Raw genomic sequence first — 14,615 nt, 5'->3', positions numbered from 1 at the left:
CACATTATTCAAAATGGTGGACAGGTATGTTTGATCTTTCAACCTCAGCAACAGTTTTATTGCAGCAATGGTATTTAGATAGATGGCTTAATAAACATTTACTCATCCAATCGTGGCTTCAGTATTTATTGAGTCAAAGAGATGTACAGCATGGAAACAGACCCTTTGGTCCAACTTGTCCATGCCAACCAGATATCCTATAAGAATCTAGTCCCATTTACCAGCACCTGGCTCATATCCCTCTAAACCCTTCCTATTCATATACCCACCCAGAAGACTTTTAACTGATGTAATTGTACCAGCATTCACCACTTCCTCTGGGCAATTCATTCCATATATACCACCCTCTGTGTGAAAAAATTGCCTCTTAAGTCTCTTTTAAATCTTTCCCCACTCACCCTAAACCTATGCCCTCTAGTTCTGGATTCCCTCACCCCGGGGAAAAGACTTTGTCTATTTATCCTATCCAAGCCCCTCATGATTTTATAAACACTTATAAGGTCACTCTTCAGCCTTCGACACTCCAGAGAAAATAGCCCCAGACTATTCAGCCTCTCCCTATAGCTCGAACTCTCCAGCCCTGGCAACATTCTTGTAAATTTTTTCTGTACCCTTTCAAGTTTCACAATATCCTTCCTATATAACAGGGAGACCAGAATTGAACACAGTATTCCAAAAGTGGCCTAACTAATGTCCTGTACAACATGACCTCCCAATCTTTAGATTGCTTACATTATCAGGAAACCTTTCAACCATTCATATCTGGTTTAGCTAGTGCTACTGACATTAATGTTGATGAAATATGAATATTAATCTTTGATGCTGAAGCCAAATTGTAGAAGTAGAAGCTGTCACTGAGTTGGTAACCCTCCTGCCACTGAGCACGATGATTTTGAGGCTTGTGTCCGTAATCCAGGTTCACATTCCAGTGATGTTCTGCATTACTGAGTAGGGGTTGGGGGGAGGTTGTTTTCCTTCATCTGAGATATCAAAGCCAGGTGTATTTGCTCTCCCAGGTCGGCATAAAATATACCATTTATTGGAACTAATGGGGTTCTCACCCACTATCTGAAGATTCAGTGAGAGCCAGAACTCGCCTCTTTTAGGGATAATGTGTCACACATTAGGTTTCCTGAGACCAAGGACTCTGAAGACGAGTCAAAGACCAGTGGCTGTACTAAGTGACAGCGCCACAAGGGAGGCAGTGGCTGTTGCTGGTACTGCACACCCACAAGACATAGGAATTTTCCTGGATCCCAGGTCACAAGTAAGTGATGTTGGTCGGGAGTCAGTCAGCAAGGGGCGGGGAGGGGGGAGGTTGTTGGCAGCACGGGTAGAGGGTGGCAGCTATCAAAATGCACCAGTTCATGATTCTGGGTCTCCCCCTTAGGCATTGAGTGCCTTTTGAATGAAAGCTCTGCTTCACTTTTTTTTGTTTTTGCTGCTGTTTACCTACTACTTACTTATCTATGCTGTTTAACTATGTGATCTGCTTGTATTGCTCACAAGTCAAAGTTTTTCACTGTGCCTCTGCACATGTGACAATAAATTCAATTCAACTTGATTCTGGGAGCCTATATGCAGTCCCATACATGTTTGTTGTCATGACAACTGCTTGCTGAGCTCTCACCTGATGCTGCGTTAATACCAGTTGTGGAGGTTTGGGGGATAAAGCCCTTACATAGGCATTAGCTGCCAATGTTAGGGCCTTAATTGGCAGCAGTGTGGGAAGATTGTCTATGGGTCTGCCTGGCACAGACCTAACTGGTGTGACAGTGGGAAGGTGAAGCAGACACCACACTCCAATCTCCTGTCTGATTAATTTCCCTATCACCACCAAACTGACCGTGAGGGAAGCTATTTAAGTCTTTCCAATGTCACTATATGAAAAGAGCAGTGGAGTTCATAGTGCTCAGTTAATAAACTTCACCTGTACACGGTGTTATAGAACATAGAAGAGTACAGCACAGGAACAGCCCCTTTGGCCCACATTGTCTGTGCTGACCATAGCCTGGAATCTCTGAGGCTTTACTTTGAAAAGTACTTCACTGGTTGTCAGGTTTTTTAGCATATCCTGAGGTCATGAAAGGTGTTCTGTATGCAAGTTCATCTTATTAAACTTGCTTGCAATGAATTTATAAGGAAGTCAATTAACTTAGCTCGTCTCCAGGGAGAGGATGCCATATCCTGTCTGATTGTGATTGCTTCCAGTAAAGAGCGTGCCAGATAAAAGGATCCGATTTTAAATGTACTGCGCCACCCAGTCCCTGCTAACACATACTTCTTTTTGTTTATATAATTCACTGTTCAGCGTTAGAACTTAGAAGAATGAAGTCAGCCACCACCTATTATTTGAGTTTTCATTTTTCAGGACCAAAGCCTGTAAAATACATATAAATGTAGGTTGCACTTTGTAAATCTTCCTTGGCTTCATTCCCTTTGGCACACTTTGAGACGCTTCAGATACTTGTGCAAGTCTCTAATTTGCTCAAAAGTCTTCAAATTAAAGGGTTTTTCATCTGGGGCAGCTGTTCTGGGAATGCATTTTTTGTCTGTGTGGTTTTTGTTTTGACACTGGGGATGAATTACAATGGAAGCCTTGGCTTACTGCTGCCATTCTCATCTCTTGATCTGGAAGGTTAACAGTTTGAACTTCCACTAAGACAATCCTGGTTGATCAGAGACCTGAGCTCCAGTCATTAAATACTGACAAACAACAGAGTACTCATTCCAGATGTGACTGAAATGGTACTCCCCATTGAATCTGTGCACTCCTCCAGGTTTTGTCAGTGAGGTTACCAGCCTGTGTTAAAAAAGGGGATTACCATAGCAACAATTTACAGAATGTAAAGCAATGGAGAAAATGGGTTGTCTCCACCATTATTAGGCATGGAGGACAAGGAAATTATATATAGCTGGATTTAGAGTCATAGAGATGTACAGCATGGAAATAGACCCTTCAGTCCAACCCAACCATGCCGACCAGATATCCCAACCCAATTTAGTCCCACCTGCCAGCACCCGGCCCATATCCCTCCAAACCCTTCCTATTCATATACCCATCCAAATGCCTCTTAAATGTTGCAATTGTACCAGCCTCCACCACTTCCTTTGGCAGCTGATTCCATACCCGTACCACCCTCTGTGTGAAAAAGTTGCCCCTTAGGTCTCTTTTATATCTTTCCCCTCTCACCCTAAACCTATGCCCTCTAGTTCTGGACTCCCCCGACCCCAGGGAAAAGACTTTGTCTATTTATCCTATCCATGCCCCTCATAGTTTTGTAAACCTCAATAAGCTCACCCCTCAGCCTCCGATGCTCCAGGGAAAACAGCCCCAGCCTGTACAGCCTCTCCCTATAGCTCAAATCCTCCAACCCTGGCAACATCCTTGTAAATCTTTTCTGAACCCTTTCAAGTTTCACAACATGCACTAAAGTTATCAGCAAAGAAAGCTCTAAGTTGAGTGTTAGTATAGACAGTCCTGTATCAGCATTTTGCCAGAAGGAAAATTTCCTTAGGTTATGAGTGGTGAACAGATACAGTGCTGAAATTTAACCACACCTGTGAAGATTGCAAATCAAAGAATATAAATCAGAAAGCTTTTGGGGTTGATCATCAGTTTGCAATGAACTAACTACTCTGCTGTGTTCGGGGCTTTATAATAAGTTTCATTCAAAGATGTGAAAAGTGACAAGACTTGGCACTTCTGATTGCTTTACAGTGATGCCTGCAAGGAAACATATCTGTGGATTTAAGAGATAACAGCAAAATATTGTGGATCATGGACTTCTGAAACGAAAACAAAAACAGTGAATACTGAAGAAACTCAGCAAGTCTGGCAGTATCTGTGGAGAGGGAGACAGAGGTAATGTTTCAAATCTGATGTGACTCTTCTGAGCTCTTTTCATAGATGCTGCTGGATCTGCTGCAATTCTCTAACATTATTTGTTTTTATACACATACGGGATCAGATTTATGCTCTGAATTCCTGCTCTCAAGCTGGATTGTAAGAGTTAAAAAAAATCGGAACATTTGTCTAGAAGTAGGCCAGTCAACCCTTTCACCAGCCTGAACCACCATTCAAAATGATGAGTCAATATTCAATGCCTTCTACCCATTCTAGCTTCATAACAATATCCCCTCTGGTGATTAGAAATTTATCAATCTATCTTATATATACTCAGAGGCTGACCTTCGTTTGGTAGAGAATTCCAAAGATTTATAACGTTCTGTGTAAATAAAAAAAACTTGCCTAATCTAAGGCCTAAGGGTGATCTCTTTTCTTTTAAGATTGTGCCCATTAGTTCTGGACACCCCAACCCAGGAAACATTTTATCTGTGTCTTATCTACACTGTCTCTCCTTCTAAGTATTTTGTGAGTTTTATTAAGATCTCCTGTTCTTCCTCAAAACTATTAGACAATCCAAGCCCAATTGCCCAAGCTCTCATCATAGGACAATTCCACCATCCTGGAAACAGATCTGGGGAGACTTTGTCACACTCCCAGTATGTCCGTAATATCTTTCCTGAGATAACCATACACGATACTCTGGCCAAGTTAATATATGTGAGGCAAGTCTTGCTGTGCCCATCTTGGGAGGACTTTTGGAGGAATGATGGGATCTTTGTTTTGCTGTTTGTTAGGACCACATCTGGGAATTCATTCCAATTGTTCTGTTAAATATTAGATCCTCTAGTCGTTGCCCATCTACCCCTCTTGCTGTGCTCATTCCATTACCAACTCGAGTAAATCCGTGCCCCACACATCTACCTCAAATTCTCTATAAAAATCCAAAAGATCCTAATATCATAAGAAATAGCAATGGGGTAGGCCGTTCAGCCCCTTGAGCCTGCTCTACCATTCAGTGGCTGATCTGATATTCTTCACTACCATTTTCCTGTCCATTCCCCCCCATAATCCTTGATTTCACTACTGATCAAGAATCTATTTTTCTTAACATTATATATACACAAGAACTGTGCCCATACAGCTCTCTGTGGAAAGAGTTCCCAAGACTTTCAATCATCTAAGAGAAGAAATTCCTCCACATCTCAGTCTTAAATTGATGTCTGTTTATTCTGAGGTCATGCCCTCTGATCCTAGACTCTTCCATGAGGATAAACATCCTCTCAGTATTTGCACTGTCCAGTCTGTTAAGAATCCTGTACGTTTCAATTAGATCACCTCTCATTCTGCTAAACGACAGTGAGTAGATCCCCAACCTGTTTCACCTTTGCTCATAAGACAATCCCCCCATACCAGGGATCATCTTCGTGAATCTGCTCTGAACTGCTTCCAATGAAATAATAGTTTTGCTTAAATAAAGGGTCAAAAACTGCTCATAGTGCTCCAAACATGGTCTCATCAACACCTTGTACAGTTGCTTTCTGCAAGCCTCCACACCAAAATGTCCCTTGTAGAACTCATATCAATGTAGTTCCCATTCATTCCAACTCCCAGGCATGCTTCTAGCCCCTATACTAACTGCATTCTAATTCATAGAAATCTACCCAGACGTTCTTTGTTCATGCAGCCTTCATTCCAACTCAAACAAGTTTTCCTACTGGACAGACATCAGCCATATTGAAATGGAATAAAGTTTGAAATATCAATTACTGCATACCTTGTGGTTAAAAAGTTTGGCTGACATTAATGAAAGCCTGTACAAAATATTTAAACCTCCTCAGACACCTGATCACTTAATAAGCTGAGTTGTATTCATAATTTCACATCAAAGGCATCTGATTCTTTAATAACATTTTTGAACTGTCAAATAAATTTGTGAACTTTATATTCTTGATTTAAAGCACAATAATCATCGAAGCCCTATGGTGTGTAAATGAGCCATTTGGCACATCGAGTCCACACCGACTCTCTGAACAGCATCCCACCCAGACCCACCCCATTCCTGTAGCCCCACATTTCCCATAGCTAACCCATCTAGCCTGCACATCCTGGGGAAAAAATGAGCAATTTCCCATGGGCGTTCCAGCTAACCTTACACGCCTTTGGACTGTGGGAGGAAACTGGAGCACCTGGAGGAAACCCACACAGACAAGTGGAGAATGTGCAAACTCCAAACAGTTGCCCAAGGCTGGTATCAAACCCAAGGGTCCCTTGTGCTATGAGGCAGCAGTGCTGACCAGTGAGCCACCATGCTGGTCCGAGAGTGGAAATTGTAGATATATATATATATATATATAAATATATTAATAAGGACATAATGATAGCCCTGGCTAATGTCAATAAACAGCTACTAAAATGGCTGGAACAAACATTTTTCAACTGCTGCTGACACGTGCAGTATCTGTTGTATATTTTAAAGGGCTGGCGATTGCAATGATCTCAGTTTTAAAAATCACACTGCCAGGTTATAGTCCAATAGGTTTAATTGACAACCACCTGATGAAGGAGCGGTGCTCCGAAAGCTAGTGCTTCCAGTTAAACCTGTTGGACTATAACCTGGTGTGGTGTGATTTTTAACTTTGTACACCCCAGTCCAACACTAGCACCTCCAAATAATGATCTCAATAGCTTGACAGTTCTATAAAACTAACCTACATTTCAAGAAATATATAACTATTTTAAAGTTTTGTATTTCTCATACCACAGGTCAAGACATTTGTTACTGTGAAAATGAGATCTGCTTGAACTCAGTACAGAATTCAAAAACTCTGCTGAGCTTCTCCTGCTCCCTTGTGCTGTTCCCCGAATAGGGGAAAATGTGATCTGTCAAAAATGGAGGTGGGAGCTTTGGATTTGGGTATCGTCCATAATCCTTAAAGACCTGTGCTTAAATACAGGCTTTTGCTTTCTTCTCTGGAATTGATTGATCTCTTGGCATTCAAGGCTAGATGTCCCACTTGTTTCCACAACTTAACACAAAGCAATTCATGAAAGCAGTGCCAAATTTCGCACATGCTTTGTAACATGGCCCATGGTTCTACACAGGGACAAGTGGGAAAGAATTTAATCAACTACACAGAAGCAAGATGGTGAGGAAAATCTGGATGTTGACAATTCCATTGTATAGTTGATGTGTTTGTGTCTCCAAATGATCTAACAGGAGATAGGGTAAGATTGATACTGACAGGTACCTGGTTAGTGGTAATCAATTGTCCCCATGACAGAAAATTAATGATATTGAGTATGGGAATTTCCTGATGGTAGACAGACATCCAGCTAATATGAAAGACCAGACGCTTGCTGATGGAACATTCTCCTTTAGTGGTAAGAGCATTGAGTATAGGAGTTGGGAGGTCAAGTTGTGGTTGTGCAGAATAATGGTTTGGCCACTTTTGGAATATTGTGTGTAATTCTGGTCTCCTTCCTATCGGAAAGATGTTGTGAAACTTGAAAGGCTTCAGAAAAGATTTCCAAGAATGTTGTCAGGTTTGGAGGATTTGAGCTACAGGGAGAGGTTGAATAGGCTAGGACTCTTTTCCCTTGAGCATCTGATGCTGAGGGGTAACCCTATTGAGGTTTATAAAATCATGAGGGCATGGATAGGGTAAATAGACAAGGTCTTTTCCCTGGGGTGGAGTATCCAGAACGAGAGGGCAGAGGTTTAGGGTGAGAGGGAAAAATATTTAAAAGGGACCTAAGGAGCAACTTTTTCACGCAGACAGTGTAAATGTATGGAATGTGCTGCCAGAGGATGTGGTGGAGGCTGGTACAATTATAGCATTTAAAAGGCATCTCAGTGGATATTTGCTTAGGAAGGGTTTAGAGGGATATGATCCAATTGCTGGCAAATGGGACAAGATTATGTTGGGATATCCGGTGAGCCTTGATGAGTGGACTGAAGGGTCTGTTTCTGTGCTGCACATCTCTATGACTCTCGGACTCTAGCTGACACCCCCTTCCCCCCCAAACTTCAACTTTAAGAGATGTGAGGTGACAATTGTTGGTGGTGTGTGTGTTTGTATGTGTGTGCTGTTTCTTCCAAAATGATGATTTGGGTGCTAAGGCTAACTTTATTTTAACTAGTTCTGGACTCTTCAAAGAGTTCTTCCATTTTGGGACACCATCACAATCTCCCACCTCGATCAACAACATAAAACCTTTGCAATGGGACCTGTTGGCCACTCACAACCCTGGCCACCCCCGTTGACCCTCCTGTCTTTGGAGCTTGCCCAGTGTCCCTAGTTATATAGATGTCACAAAAGCAGCCTGTCAATTGCCCAATTCTGGGAATATTGCAGATATCCCAATCAGGGTCAGGTTCTGCACATAGTCCCAACGCATGAACATTCTCAACGTTGGTTAGTTTGTCCAGACTAAATAAAGAGGAGCACAGCAGTATGTAGAAGTAAATGATGGTGTATAAAATTAAATACAAAAATGAACAGTGAATATATCCCCAAGCCAGCTACTCCTTACTACCATAACTGTTAAACAACATAAATTGCATTTGTAAATGTACTACCTTATGAAAAGACCGCATTCTTTATAAAACCCACCCCAACTAAAGGCAGAGGAGAATTTCTGAAACCTGATGTTTTGGAGAGACAGAAACCCTATTAATGACCCTTGTTTTGCTACATTTGTTCACAGTATGATAAAGAACCATGGGAAATCTACATTGCCACAAGTACCTAACAATATCAGCAAAATATCATTACAAATCTTCCCTTTTACCATGCTTAAAATGTACGTGCATGTAGTGCATGATATCTGGATAGGTTAATTTGTCACTATTCAATGCTAGCAACTGGGCTTTTATAATGTGCACCCTGAAATCATCCTGGCTTTTATCCTCTGGAATGTTGACAATAGAGAGTTGCATTAAATCTCTTTGGTCAACCTCAGTTCAGATTAGATTCCCTACAGTGTGGAAACAGGTCCTTCAGCCCAACAAGTCTACACCGACCCTCCGAAGAGTAACCCACGCAGAGCCATTTCCCTCTGACGAATGGACCTCACACTATGGGCAATTTAGCATGGCTAAATTCACCTAGCCTGCACATCTTTGGACTGTGGGAGGAAACCGGAGCACCCGGAGAAAACCCACCCAAGACAGGGGGGAAAATGTGCAAACTCCATACAGGCAGTCACCCAAGGCTGGAATTGAACCCGGGTTTCTGGTACTGTAAGGCAGCAGTGCTAACCACTGAGCCACTGTGTCACCCCTGTTCAGTTCTCAATGGCAAGCTACCCTTAATCTAAAACTAGTCCCCACATGAAAAAGACTCAGATTTCACAAGATGGCTGTTTTATACTGGAAACCTATTAGAAAAATTCAAAGGAAAGCTGTTCCAAGATTATACCTTGCCTACAGTGTTGAGATGGAGTAAAGGACATTTTCCAAAATTACAGTATAACTTAAATACACACTGCTTAAGTGAAAATATTGACAGCGGTGTAATGATTTTCTCAAACTTATAGTACATTTCGAAAGATTAAGACCCATCAATGTTAAAAATGAGAAGTTGCCGATAATCAGAAAAGTGTGATTCAGCAGTACAAAGATTAGCTTTTAAAATCTTCAGGGTTTTAAGGAGAAAGACAACGAGAAATGAGGATTTCAAAAGTTTGTATAGAATTGGTGTTTATACAATGTCTTTCAAGACCTGGGACCTCCCAGAGGCCTTTGCAGTAGGTGAAATACTTTTGAAATGCAGCCTGTGCTGTAATGTAATGGAGTGTAACAGCCAATTGACACACACCAAAATGCCGCAAACTGCAATGAAGTTAATGACCAGTTAACCTGCCTTTTTAGTGGCAATGTTTAAAGTTAGCTTTTGCTCAGAAGTTCATTGCTTTTCATTGAATAATGTCATTGGATGTTATGTTGTTCTTTTGGTAGGGACTCAGTTTAATATCACTTTCTGTAAGACAGCACCTCCAACAGTGAAGCACACACTTAGCACTGCAAAGGAGTCAAAATCCGTAAAATACACTCATTTTTTTTCAATGCGTCTTGCATCCATTCTGACTTTGAGCTCGAGTGTTCCCCACTCAGCCAAGGCTAGCACCTCAGCAATTTTTGATACCAATGCAATGACACTATAAAAAGAGCTTGTAGACCAGCAGCTTTGCTGTTGATAAGGGATAAGAAGAGAAACTTGAGAGGCGCTCTAATCATATGGTGATAAAATAGAGATTGCCAAGAACTCTGTGTGAATGGACTTAAAAGTAAGGAAGGAATTGCCTCGCAGATTATAGGCCATTTCCTGTGTCTAACCCAGGATCATAAGAGAGAAATTGGAGGAACTGACCCCAAATATAAGAGAAGATTGAAGTCCATAATGAAATTGTGATATTGAATTTTAAGGAATATTGAAGAGAAAATAAACATGAGAGGAAATCATATAGCAGAAGTGAGATTTTAATTGTTATTAGGCAATTAATGAGGTCAAAATAGTGAATGATTTTTAAAAATCATAAAGTGCAGAAGGACAAAAGGATTTAATTTGAGAAACCTTCAACAAAATCTAACAATATCATTATTAGTCAGAAGTAATGAGTGAATAAGCCATCTTGGTCTCCTCTGAAAATCCCCAAGATCCAGATGCCAGTTTTCAGCCAATTTAATTCATGCTATGTAATGTCAAGAAATGGCTGAAAGGGTTGGACATTGCAAAGGCTGTGGGCCTTGTCAATATCCCAGTAATAGTACTGAGGCTTGTGATTCAAAACTAAACATACCCCTAGCCAAGCTGTTCCAATACTGTTCCAACACTAGTATCTACCAAACAATACGGAAAATTGCGCAGGTATGTAGTGTACACAAAAAGCATGACAATTCTAATCTAGACAAGTAAAACTGCATAAATGAAATGAAGTAATGTGTCATTAACAGTGTTTCCAAGCAGCACTTACCTGCTTACTGATACTGAGTTTGGATTCTGCCAGGATTGCTCAGTTTCTGACCTCATGATAGCTTGGTGTGAGCAAGGACAAAAGAACTAAAGTTAAGAGATTAGGTGAGAGTGATGTCTCTTGACAACAAGGAGGCATTCAACCAAAAGCAGCAACAAAAGACCCCAGTAAAATTGAAGGAAATTGGAATTGGAGAAATCTTTTCAATGGCTGGAGTTATGTTTAACACAGAAGAAATTGGTTGTGGTTGTTGGAGGTCAACCATTTCCATCCTACAACATCTCTGTGGGAATTCCTTCAGATAATGTCCTCGGCTCAATCATATTCAGCTGCTTCATCAATGATCTTCTTTCCATAGTAAAGTTGGAAATAGGGTGTTCACTAATGATTGCTCTCTGTCAGTATTGTTTGCAACTCCTTAGCACTCTGTGCTAATATTGGCTTGCAGCTGGAAAATAGCAAGTGGAACCCTATGGGTAAAGGTCTTCGTTCCATTACCTACTGGTCCAAATTTTGCGACTGGGGACAAGTACAGCACTCAGCAGAGCTATTTTAATCCATTGCTACATCCAATTAGACTCCATTGTAGTCTTTGCAAGGGTCTTAATGGGAAATGAGGGAGTCATAAATTAATGGAGTAGATGGAAAAACTATTGAAGTACAGAAAAGTTCTGTAAAATAGTAATGATTTGATGTACTTTTTAAATTCCCCACTTTTAAGCTTTAAAAAAAATCTACAGCTGTCAAATTTAAACAAAAACTTATCTGATTTACAGAGTAGAAAAAAAAGTAGCATCTGTTTGTGAAGTTTCATTAGAACTCGACATTTATTATGTCATTATGAATGCTTGGCTGAATTTAAAAAGACACAGTTAACTCAGCAGTTGTCTCTGATTTTATGTTTAGATTGACAATTTAAAGAGGCTGTTAAAGGATTTTCTGGTTTTAATGTAGAATCTAAACAAATCCAATTAAGATTTTAAAAATACTGTGATCAGATTTACTGAATTAGGGTTGTTTTTTTTTTCATTATGCAGTGTGTAGGAGTAAGAACTGCATTCATGAGTTAAAAGCTTATTTTTAAAAATTTCACATGGCTGGTGAGGTCAGCCCATGGCAGATATTGGGTGAGTGTCTATGGAGTTAGCATGTAGAGTGAGAATTGCCATATGGGATGGGTGAGGGCATTGAGTTGACATGGAGATGACATTGGAAGATATGAGGGGTGGGTAGTGGGTGATGACATCTGTGACCTAGACTGTCTAACAGCTTCTGAAACAACTGTTATGGTATCCCAGAGAACTAAGGCAGACCTTCTAAATAGCACACCCCTGCCACCACAGCCACTTAAACTCTACTTCTGGAGTCAACAAGTCTGTTTCTATCTCATAACCACTGCCTCCTCCTGATTCAATGAAACTTTTGACAATGAGTCTGGTAAGCTGAGAAATCTCCCAATTTGAACTATCCACCTCAGTAACAATAATATCTGGCCCCTAAATGGCATTTGGGCTGAGGATAAGAACAAGTCATATTTGTGCCACATAAGTGACAGGCAAAGACTATCTCCAATAATAGGGAATATATTAGTTACCCTATGACATCCACTGAGTTAACTCAGCGACACGGTGGCTCAGTGGTTAGCACTGCTGCCTCACAGCACCAGGGTCCCAGGTTTGATTCCAGCCTCAGGTGACTGTGTGCAGTTTGCACATTCTCCCTGTGTCTGTGTGGGTTTCCTCTGGGTGCTCTGGTTTCCTCCCACAGTCCAAAGATGTGTAGGTCAGGTGAATTGGCCGTACTAAATTGCCCTTAGTGTTAGGTGCATTAGTCAGAGGGAATGGGTCTGGGTGGGTTACTCTTTGGAGGGTTGGTGTGGACTGGTTGGGCCGAAGGGCCTGTTTCCACACTGTAGGGAATCTAATCGTATAAATACTGGCTACAAGAACAGATTAAAGACTGGGATTTCTGAGATGACTTACTCACCACCTGACCCCCGAAAACCTGTCTATCATCTACAAGACATGCCAGGGGTGTGGTGGAATATTCTTTATTTGCCTGGATGAGCAGAGCCCCAACAGTATTCAAGAAGCTCAACACTATCTAGGGCAAATCTGCCCACATGATTGGCACCTCATTGACCACCTTCAACATTCAATCCCTTCATCTGTGCTGCATGCTGACAACAGTGTAGAATGATTTCAAACAGGCCTCTTCAACAGCTCCTTCCAAACCCACAATCTCTACCACCAAGAAGGGCAAGGACAGCAGACATGTGGAAAAATCACCAAGTTCCCTGCCAAGCCTCACATTGTCCTGACTTGGAACTATGTCACCATCCCTTCACTATTGCAAGCTCAACATTCGAGAATTGCCCTGCTGGTGAACTTCCACCAGAACTCTAGTAGTTCAACTGCATACCACTCCCTCCTCATGGGAATTTATAGATGGGTAATAGATTCTGCCCTTGCCAGCAGAATCCAAGACTTTTTTTTTTAAAAATCCTGCAGGAAAATAAGAATAAACAGGAATGTTGTGAGCAAAACAGTGGCTAGGGCTAAGACCTGTGTAAAGAAGGTTATTGGTTGGAAACCAAAAACATTGGATAAAGGACAATTCCTGAATGAACTGAACCACTGAACCAAACCAGAAAATATATAGAGGACTGTCGATCTGGCACAGAAAGAGTGTCCTGAGCAGAATCAAATACGCTTGAATACAGCTTGCTGCCCTTAACAAAAACTGCTTACAACAGCAATAGAAATAATTGACAAGCAAGATATTCTCGTGACTTTGAAAGATTTATGATATTAAAACTGTGTCACAATTTAATAAAAAAAGAAGAATCAGCTTGCAGGCTAAGGCAGCTGAACAGGAGTTGAAAAATTCAGGCACCACTCAGTACTATTTTCAATATTACAAAAATCATTTCTTGTTATGTGTAAGTTGAATTATTGTCTCCCTGGGAACAGGAATTTAGCCGCAGGTGAACTGTTGGGAATATTAGTTGCTGAATGATTAATCATTTGCTCTGTCTTCTCCCTGTCTTCTGTTTTAATGGATTGGTAAACGCCATTCAAATATATTAAGAGGACATTTCCTAGTTGTTTTAAATAATATTTGTCTGTGAATGTTCCACTTCGCAATTTCTAGGGTTTTTGCCCTCTGGGATTTTTAAAAAAAGGGTTTGTCATTTTTTTTTTTACTGGGTGACTTTGAGCCGAAGGATGGATGGCATTAGCAGAAATAAGGGCTGGACTTTCCCACTGCAGGTCAGCATGGAGCAGAGATGGGATGGCAAAACAATGGGATCTCCAGACTCCGTGACTGTCTGTCACCTTGGCTGTCAACTCTGCTGGTTTTCTCAAGAACATAGGTGGGTGAGCGACCAGAATGTCAACATCTCCCGCCTCATTTTTTGGGGCAGGTTGAGGTCTTCAGGTGTTTAGATCAGAGTGATGCTGGAAAAGCACAACGGGCCAGGCAGCATCTGAGGAGCAGGAAAATCGCCGTTTCGGGCACAAGCCCTTCATCAGGAATGGAGCAGATGTTAGGGCTTTTGCCCTGATGAAGGACTTTTGCCTGAAATGTCGATTTTCCTGCTCCTTGGATGCTGCCTGGTCCGCTATGCTTTTCCAGCACCACTCTGATCTAAACTCTGATTTTTAGCATCTGCAGCCCTCACTTTTGCCTGAGATCATTAGGAATCTAGTTAGGAGCTCGCTTTGTGATCTCACCAGATTTCTGCAGGGATGGGTTTTCATAAGGAGCTTTGTGAAACTAAAAAGCC

At 41.3% G+C, this 14,615-nt stretch overlaps 1 long non-coding RNA gene across 1 annotated transcript in view; it reads left to right on the top strand.

Moving 5' to 3' along the window:
- Nucleotides 1–14,191, top strand: part of LOC140464926 (uncharacterized) — a 78,070-nt gene extending 63,879 nt beyond the window's left edge. The window contains exons 2-3 of the long non-coding RNA XR_011955022.1: nucleotides 3,722–3,865; nucleotides 14,098–14,191. This is a non-coding gene — a long non-coding RNA (uncharacterized lncRNA). The remainder of the gene's footprint in view (nucleotides 1–3,721; nucleotides 3,866–14,097) is intronic.
- Nucleotides 14,192–14,615: the final 424 nt, after the last annotated feature.

This window comes from Chiloscyllium punctatum, chromosome 41 (genome assembly GCF_047496795.1).
Source record: "Chiloscyllium punctatum isolate Juve2018m chromosome 41, sChiPun1.3, whole genome shotgun sequence".
Taxonomy (NCBI): domain Eukaryota; kingdom Metazoa; phylum Chordata; class Chondrichthyes; order Orectolobiformes; family Hemiscylliidae; genus Chiloscyllium; species Chiloscyllium punctatum.
Note: the sequence above shows the minus strand (reverse complement) of the source record. Positions and strands in the feature narration are given on the sequence as shown.